At 40.7% G+C, this 9,172-nt stretch overlaps 1 pseudogene; it reads left to right on the top strand.

The window, feature by feature from the left end:
- Positions 1–623: 623 nt before the first annotated feature.
- LOC121972756 lies at positions 624–6,348 on the top strand (annotated as a pseudogene).
- The last annotated feature ends 2,824 nt before the right edge of the window (positions 6,349–9,172 follow it).

Raw genomic sequence — 9,172 nt, 5'->3', positions numbered from 1 at the left:
CCATCCATGTACTGGTGGAGGATAGCTGTATTTTTAAATTTTAAGAGGCGGTCCTTTGGGTCGGTATTCTCCTATCGTCAAGGGTCGGAATTGACTCGACAATTTGTCCTCGAATATTTCTTGGGAGAATGACATGCTTTTCTGTTCGGGAGAACTACTAGGAACCTGAGTCTTTCCCTTTCGTGGATCACGAATAGGTGCATCTTCAGAAGATGATCCTTAGGGTCTTTATGTCCGACCTATATCATCAAATGGCGTGCAGAGCAATTCCCGGTGATACTAGACCAGGGATGACGACATGGGCGGAAGGATGATTGGATGAGTAGGTGGTTGTGCGAAGCTAGTTGTTGGAGAAACTAGCAGAAACCCAGTTGGTCCTTCTACTCGGGTCCCTCTCTCAATGTGAGGACCGCCATTGATACAACCAGGTCATGCGGTAGAGGACCAACGGTTGCTGCTTGTTGTTGTTGCATTAACTTCTGTTCTTGGGAAGTTATTAACAACTCCAAATATTCTTGTGACAAAGTAACTGTGGTGAATCGTCCAATCTCCTTCATCTCTGCATTTCAGATTCAGGCAAAGATTCCCATTAACGATGTCAAATTTGATCCTATTGGAAATCTATGGAGATAATGCGCTGGGTAGGCAGCTCGCTTGTTGACCGCGAGAAGGAAAACTATGAGGTGGAAGAAGATGACCCAAAGCAATCCCTTTTGCGCACATTAGAGAGAGCAAATAGAAATGTTAGAGAGAGAACCAGGGAGGGGGTCTTGGAGCAGGCACTCGACACTCAAGTCAAACAAGTATCCCAAAAGGTGGAGGATGAACAGTAGAGCAGCCAATGTGGATGTGTGTACATGAATGCGTGTGGTAAAGCGTAAGTGAGTGTACTTGGCCAATGGAGAGGACCCCCTTGTTATACTAACTCTCATAACTCCGTAATAATGAGGTGTCAGAGAATATCGGGTGTTAGAATATATCAGGTAATGGATGATGTATGACCATCATCAGAGGAAGGTTCCGTTGCATGTATATGTCAAAGTAAAGGAATATTCCCTGAGGGGTAGCTGTTATTATCTGATAGGTTATTGTGATTCTCTGACAATATCATCTCCTGGAGGAAATCCAACCGGCCCTGTAGCCGACCTGCTGTATGCTAAGAGACTTGCACATAAGGAGTGCAGAATTGAGCCCCGAAGGTCCGATCGACGTTTGGGTTGATCGATTGTATGCTGAGAGACTTGCACTTGAAGAGTGGAAAGTTAAGTCTTTTAAGTTTGATCAGTTATAGGGCCGAATGACTGTATGCTGGGAGACTGGTATATGAGAATAGGGAGTCGAATCCCGTAAATCCGACCGGCTCTTTGACTGACCGACTGTATGCTGTGAGACTTACCCTTGAAAAGTTGTATGCTGAGAGCTGCCGAAGTTGCCGAAACCCAATCTGCGTTGCATATTAAAATTGAAAATATGCTGTAAATCCGTCATTCCAATTCTACCGCCGAAGTTGCCGAAGCCCAATTTGTGTTGCAGACTAAAGTTCAAAATATGCTATAAAGCCATCGTTATTTCAGTACTTCCAATTCCACCCATTCCAGGGGTTCCACCGCTACCTCCGAAGTAATGAGAAATGAGAGATTGTATCCCTAAATAACTACGGTAAGGGATTATGATATGATATGATATTGACTTAGTAATGGATATGATATTGACTTTAGTAATCAAGAAATGGATGGCCTAACCCTATTTAATTTGCTATTTTGCTTATAATTCTTATTTTCATTCATGTTGTTGGGAAGCTGTTGCACGACATGAACAAAACTAAATCGTCAAGAATCTATTGAAATAATCTCCTCTTCCGAATGAATAATAATTCAATTAGCCTCATTCGTTATTCCTGGAAGTAATTGGTTCAGTCCCACGAAAGTTTCCATCGGCCACCAGGATAAATCGGGAAGCACAAGCGGTCAGCCCAACATCCTTTAATTACGCCCTCCATTTGGAGAAAAAATTTCTGCAAATACGCTATAGCTGGGGTTCAAACTGTGGATGTCTAAGTGATAACTTGGATATCCTACCGCGACACCATGACCCCGGGGATAACTATTCCAAACGAGAACCATGATAATTAACAAAATTAAGATTATTTATTCACAAGCTCCGGTCCCGCTTTCAACATTCTACTTTTAATCGCATTCCGGAAATATTTCCGGATACCACAACAAACAACCCCAACTACATATTTACGCCAGTTTTCTAAAATGCAGATAGATAGATACCTACAAATCCTAGCTAGGATTGCTCCAAACGTGGCGCCAGTTTGCTGAATCCACAAAAGGAGAGTTAATTCTAGTATCAATGCACCAACTAGACCAACAACTTATGTTAATGTCTCAATGCCCATACCAACTAATGCCCATTTTGGTTCATGGAAGGAACAATAAGTAAATTTTACTATACGGAAAGAGACTTAAACAACGATTGATACCATACGGAAAGAGACCTAAACAATGACTGATACCATATTGTGATAATGAGGTTTTACCCTTGGTTGCTTGCCATACCGCACATCTTTTTTCCTCTCAGTGTTGGACAACAAATGCTCCTAGCTGCATTAGTTTTCCTCTCTCACACAACGCGGGATACCAAATGCCAAAGACTTCTTACAGAACTAGTTATGGACAAGAATTGCTGTATAGATTAGAGATAAAGGAAAGATAATATTGGAGGCTTCTACCGTGTTTCATATTCCACAATGTTTCTTGCTTTTATATTTGTTCTTTAAATTAATTACTTCTGAAGCTTGTTATCAATATATCCATATAAAAATAAAATTCCCCAGAATTACTATTAACTCATATTGGGATCGTATATTTTTAGATCAAGTCCAAATTGCATAATCTAATAATCTATGATACGCTAACCAAACTATGAACTTAACAACTAGTAATGCTTGTTTGCTTAACCAAACCAATGTTCTCCATGTTATGTTGCCTACAAGGTATTGGGTATCTTGATGATTTACTGTTCTTGTTGATTTCTTATGCCATGATTGATTATTTCTTCCAATTCCTCTAAAACTGTTAAGGTATTGATTCTTGAATTTCAAGAATAGTTTAACAATTTTGTTACTGATTATATGTCTATTAAATGCTACTACTACATTTTTGATATTTTCCTTCCTAAGTACTTAGAAAATGATACTGTACTAATTTTTATTGGAGGTTAATTCATTGTTTTCCAGCTTTAGTATTGGAGACTCTTAATCCGATGAAGAGTATTTTGTTGTGTATGTGTATGTACTCTATTGATAGTTTCATTTTTGGCCTTTTTTGGCATTTACATCTCAATGAACTTAAATTGGTTCAGGGCCTCACAGCTACTGACATTAAAGTGAATGAACAATGTCTTGGTGATATAAGTTCTCAGTACAGGAGTGGTAAAACACTTGTTGATGTCAAAGGTGATACAAATTCTAATGTAAAGTGGTTATTACTTTGTACTAATGTGGTAACACACTCTATGTTCTTTAGTGTACGACTACAAAGTAAATTGACTTCCAGTTGTAAATTTCCTTGCTCCTCAAATTGACAACTATGTTTTTTATGGATTCCAATGGTATTTTGTAATCCCTTATGTGCTTGCTATGCATTACCTAAAGGCTGATTCTTTGAATTTCCACTGAGACATGCTATATCTGTTATCAGGTCTCAACAAAAGTTATTGTAGATGAATCGTTTGCTGGTGCAAAGACTAAGTTAAGCTTCAAGCTACATGATCAGAAGTCCAGCAAGGTTAGTTTCCTACAAATGCACAAGCCTAACTATTACTCTGTTTATTCGCCTATGGTGATGCGATTTATTTTAGTAACTCAGTTTCTTCTTGGTTATTTCTTGTTGTCTGTGAGATAGACACATGGGTTGGGTTAATATTTCATGCCTTGGAAAGTAAATGTTCTTATTTCTTTCTTTGAGTGTTAAATATTTGATGACAACCTACGTTGTTATCTGTCTGAAACACACTAAATTAGCATGTGTCAACAATCTAAAGGATTATATATCTTAGAAGACATAGTTGGAATGTATATGTCTTCTCATATAATATCAATATTTTGATATACAAATGTCACATGATAGAGCTAGTTTATTTTGAGAAATCATTCCTGATTTGTATCAAAGTTTTCAAAGCATTTCAAGTTCAACTCAATTAAGTTTTATATCACATAATCTTTTCCTCTTAGCTTGTCTACTTTCAAATATGAGCCTATAAAAAATATAAGTCAATAGATAAGTTCTTAGAGCAATAAATTGCAAAAATATAATAAGATTCTCTGTATATATTCCAAATACCAAAATGAGTGACGCATGTATTGGATGGAAGTATTAGATTTTGTAGAATACTACTAAAATTAATTTATAACTTTTATGACGCCTATTAAATGATGCTCCTAGGAGATTTGGTATTGGAATTAATTTTCCACATGTCCATAAATATACGCTGGGGAATCATTTGGAGTTGGATTTTACATTGGCACATCTAAAACCATATAAAAACATGGCTTTGATATATTTTGGTTTCTTTGACTTTGGTGTCACCCTCTTAACAATTCTAATTTGTTGTTTCAGCTCCCCCATATTTACTGATTTCTGTATATATCACATTTTGTCTATATATATATATATATACCCATATTTACTGATTTCTGTATATATCACATTTTGTCTATATATATATATATATATATATATAGAAATCTTATGCTGCGGTGTCTTATGTACGGTTTTACTACGGTACTTACCACGTCAGCGAAAAAATACAAAAAAAAATCAACCTATAGCCTGTCAGGAGGCAAAAAAAGGTAAGGGGATCGATCTGTGGACCGATCCACCTATAGCCTGATCGGTCCACAGACCGATCAGGCTTCGAAGCCAACTCTCATAGAGAGTTAGTTGATCGGTCTGGGGACCGATCAGCCTAGGGCCTGATCGGTCCACAGACCGATCAGGAGACTCCCAGACCGACCAGGTTGGAGCCTGATCGGTCAAGGCCGACCGATCAACCTAGGGCATGATCGGTTCACAGACTGATCAGGAGACTCCCAGACCGATCAGGTTGGAGCCTGATCGGTCCAGGCCACTGACGTGGCAAGTACCGCAGTAAAACCGTACATAAGGCACCGTAACATAAGATTTCTCATATATATATATATATATATATATATATATATATATATTAATGAATCTAAGAGAATTCTAAAATTCTAAAAATGTTGCCTATACTTTTTCAAATTTATATTGTTCTTAGCTTTTGACTTTGATATTGTTACCTTGTATAATGAAAAAACTATCACTAGTAATGATTATGGCCAAGTAATAGTCTTAGGCCATGTATATATCTTTCTTAGAGAAAAATATTTATTGTGTTTCTAAATTTTTAATTCACTTTTAAAGTTTTGAAAAAGTTAGGGTGTATTTGGTTCTCGCGTTTTTCATTTTCATTTTCTGAAAAATGCGCATTTTCTAGAAAACAAAAAATAACTTTTTGTCACTCTCTATTTTTTTAGAAAATGCTATCTATTTTTTTAGAAAACAGGCACGAAAAACACAAATCAAACACCATTTTTCAGAAAATGCACGTTTTTCATAAAATGAAAATGAAAAACGCACGTACCAAACGCACCCTTATACTTTCGTGAGACCATACCATTTTTTCCTCTCAACCTAATGTAGTTTTCCCCAAGTAACAGTCAATAAATTTGCATACTGAATCGCCTCTAGTAATAAATTTGCATACTGAATCGCCTCTAGTAGATCATCCCACAAGCTCACCCCCTCATTTGGCACCCGAAGTTAGAATCTGATCATGTCCCCTCTTGTTGCAGCTTGATGCACGTCCAGTACCTTCATCAGTAGTTAGTTACTTTCAATTCTAGCATTGGCTTGACACCGACCCCATTGCTAGAGTTTGCTGCAGCAATTGGCAGCAGGGAACTTAGTCTTGGAGCTGAGATTTGATTTGATAGTGCATCTGCTTCTTTCACTAAATACAATGCAGGGATAGGCTTTAACAAGCATGATTTTTCTGCTGCTTTTATATTGTAAGTACTCTCCCTAATTACTATTATTGATAATATATAATATCATTGCATATAATGTGATTCTTTTTGTAGAAATATTTGTTGCATTTCCAGCATTTTATAGTTATAGTATCAAGATAGTGAACGGCTGGCACTTTCTTCGAATCTAGATCATTTATAATATTCCCAACTAATCTCTTTTAAATGCACCATGTAGAAGTAGAACTGACAAGCGAGAGACCCTGAAAGCTTCCTATATTCATGTGCTCTGATCCTGTCCGGAAGCTGAGCCGGATAAAAGCGGGCCTCGATGTACTAGGGGTTGACGGAAAGTCTTTGCGGAGCCTGGTCGATGTGGCACTCTCCTGAAAGGTTTACACGGGCGGATGACGAGGGATGATGATCAGGATGACGGTGCGAGGACTCTGCGCACACTCAGACGAGCCCACTATTCGTTAGAGACCAGAAACCAGGGAAAAAGTCCCCGAGTCAGGCCCTCCGACGCTCAAGTCAGGTACTTTTTCCCCAGAAGCACAGAGAAAGGATGAAAAGTAAAGACGAGTAAAAAATTACGAGTGAGCGTACTTGCGTAAGGGACAAAACATCCCTTTTTATAGTGTCATGGGTGTTTCTGGAGTCTGGCGGGTGTCAGGGAATGTTAGATGTCAGGCTCTGTCTGGCGGTGAGTGCCACATGACATCTTCTTATAAGCTGGCGGAAGAACCGAAGGGGTAATGAGCCCCGACTGTTAGCATATTCCCTGACACTCTGATTATTCTCTGACAGGTAGTTACGATTCCCTTCCTTACTTGTAGTGTAGTGCCCGGTCTACTTCGTTCGTGGTTGCTAAACTGGGTCTTTGCACTTGCTGACCCGGATCTGATATCGCCTCCAAACCTGTACATCTAACCCTGTCCTATGCATCTCATATTGCAGACTCCCGACCAGCCCTGCCTCTTATTGCACTACGTATTGCGCCCTGTATGCCTTAGTGCGGTTCTGTTTATCCCGCCTTCACAGTTACACGTCTATCTGACTCCGTCCGACCTGACCTGTATGTCTACATCCAACTCTGCTTATCCTGGACCATACGGCTATACATCCTGACCCATATCCTTTGCTTGCACATCCCGACCGGTACGCTTCATCGATCCATGTATCTTGCATCGTAAGGCTATAAATCCTGACCCGTATCCTTGGTAAGCACACTCCCGACCTATATGCTTTGATCCCTGTACACAATGCCGTAAGGCTATAAGTCCCGACATGTATCCTTGGTAAGCACACTCCCGACTTGTACGCCAGGTTTGTATATCGACCTGCCTCTATCTTTTGCTATCCATGGTCTGTACTTCCCGACCTATACGCCAGGTCTGTAAACCGACCTGCTTCTATCCTCGGTTATCCATGGTTTGTACGTCCTGACCTGTACGCCAGGTCTCTAATCTGTCCTGCTTCTGTCATATGCTATCCATGGTTTGTACGTCCCGGCCTGTACGCCAAGTCTGTAAATTGACCTGATTTTGTCATCTGCTATCCATGTTTTGTACGTCCCGACCTGTACACTAGGTCTGTAAACCGACCTGCTTTTATCTTCTGCTATCCATGGTCTGTACTTCCCGACCTGTACGCCAGGTCTGTAAACCGACCTGCTTCTGTCCTCGGTTATCCATGGTTTGTACATCTTGACTTGTACGCCAGGTCTGTGTGCCGACCTACTTCTGTCTTCTGATATTCATGGTCTGTACTTCCCGACCTGTACGCTAGGTCCGTAAACCGACCTGCTTCTGTCTTCTGCTATCCCTGGTTTGTACTTCCCGACCTATACTTCCTGACCTGTACGGCAGGTCTGTTCTACGCCAAAAACCTTTCCTTCTGCGCTTTTACCTGGCCTGTGGGCCCGGTCTTTACCTGTCCTGTGGGCCCAGCTCTTAACTGCCATCGAGGCTGGCTCTTGTCAAACCTGTATTCTTGACCTTTGACTGCCCCGTCAACGGAAGCTTTGACCCTTACCACGCAAGCTTGACCTCTGACCTCCACGGGGGTTGGACTTCTGACCATCCCCTGGGCTTGACCCTTAACCGCGTCAGCGGCCTGACCCCCCTCTCATGCACCGTATCACAAGCCTCCCCTTCAAGTCTAGTCGAAGGAGGCTCTAGTCCGACTGACTAGATCCAAGTCCCTTGGTTACCTGACCTGGTGCTCACATCTCCTGCTGATCTGTTTTCCTCTATCTCCTTTAGAATTTCTCACCTCCCTAGTAGATAAGCTGCATGGTCAATACGTGCATGTTGATTCTTCGATTTTCGAGCATACCCTTTTTCTATAAATGCCGCACTGTTCTCCAAACGTCAATTCAAGTTTCGAGGAAATCCCTTCACCTTCTCCTTCCTTATAAAAAGGTTAGCGTACTCTTTCATCCCCACCCGTACTTTTATCTCTTCTTTCTCCCTACTATCCTCCTCTCGCTCATGGAGCCCGCCGAGCTATCTTCTTTACGTCGCCAGCTGGCTCTTAAAGAAAAAGCTTTGCATGACATGACACTAAGCAAGGATCTTCAGACCTCCCTCCGTAGGGAAATGGAAGAGCTCTGGTAGGCTGCCCAATATAGAACCCGGGTCGAGATAGCTCTGAAGATGAAGGCGCAAGCAGACTTCCAGAGTCAGATCCATCATATTCTGTATCTGAAAATGAAACACGAAGACGAGGTGACCTTGTTGAAAGAGGAGAGTCGGATAAAGGACGAGACCATTGGCCAACTACAGACTACCCTCGACCATGTCCAGAAAGAACTGGTTCGGGCAAGGGCTCATTTAGAGGGAAAACATCAGGCTTCTGGGTCTGGCAGCACTTGAAGCCCCTGATAAATGTTCCTTTTTTAATGAAATGAAACATGTTTCCTAGATTCTGTTTATTATGGTGCAGATCTATGTCGCCTTGCTTTCGCATCACCTGTATTTCTCCAATATTTCTAGTAAACATAATAACTTACTTACCCGACTTTCTTCTTATCTCTCACCATGATGCATGGGAAGTCATGATGCTTAAGAATATACCTGCTAGTATTCATATTTAGCAACAGAAATAATGGAAATA

This window comes from Zingiber officinale, chromosome 4A, assembly GCF_018446385.1.
Source record: "Zingiber officinale cultivar Zhangliang chromosome 4A, Zo_v1.1, whole genome shotgun sequence".
NCBI lineage: Eukaryota > Viridiplantae > Streptophyta > Magnoliopsida > Zingiberales > Zingiberaceae > Zingiber > Zingiber officinale.
This window is presented reverse-complemented; position numbering and strand designations above follow the sequence as displayed.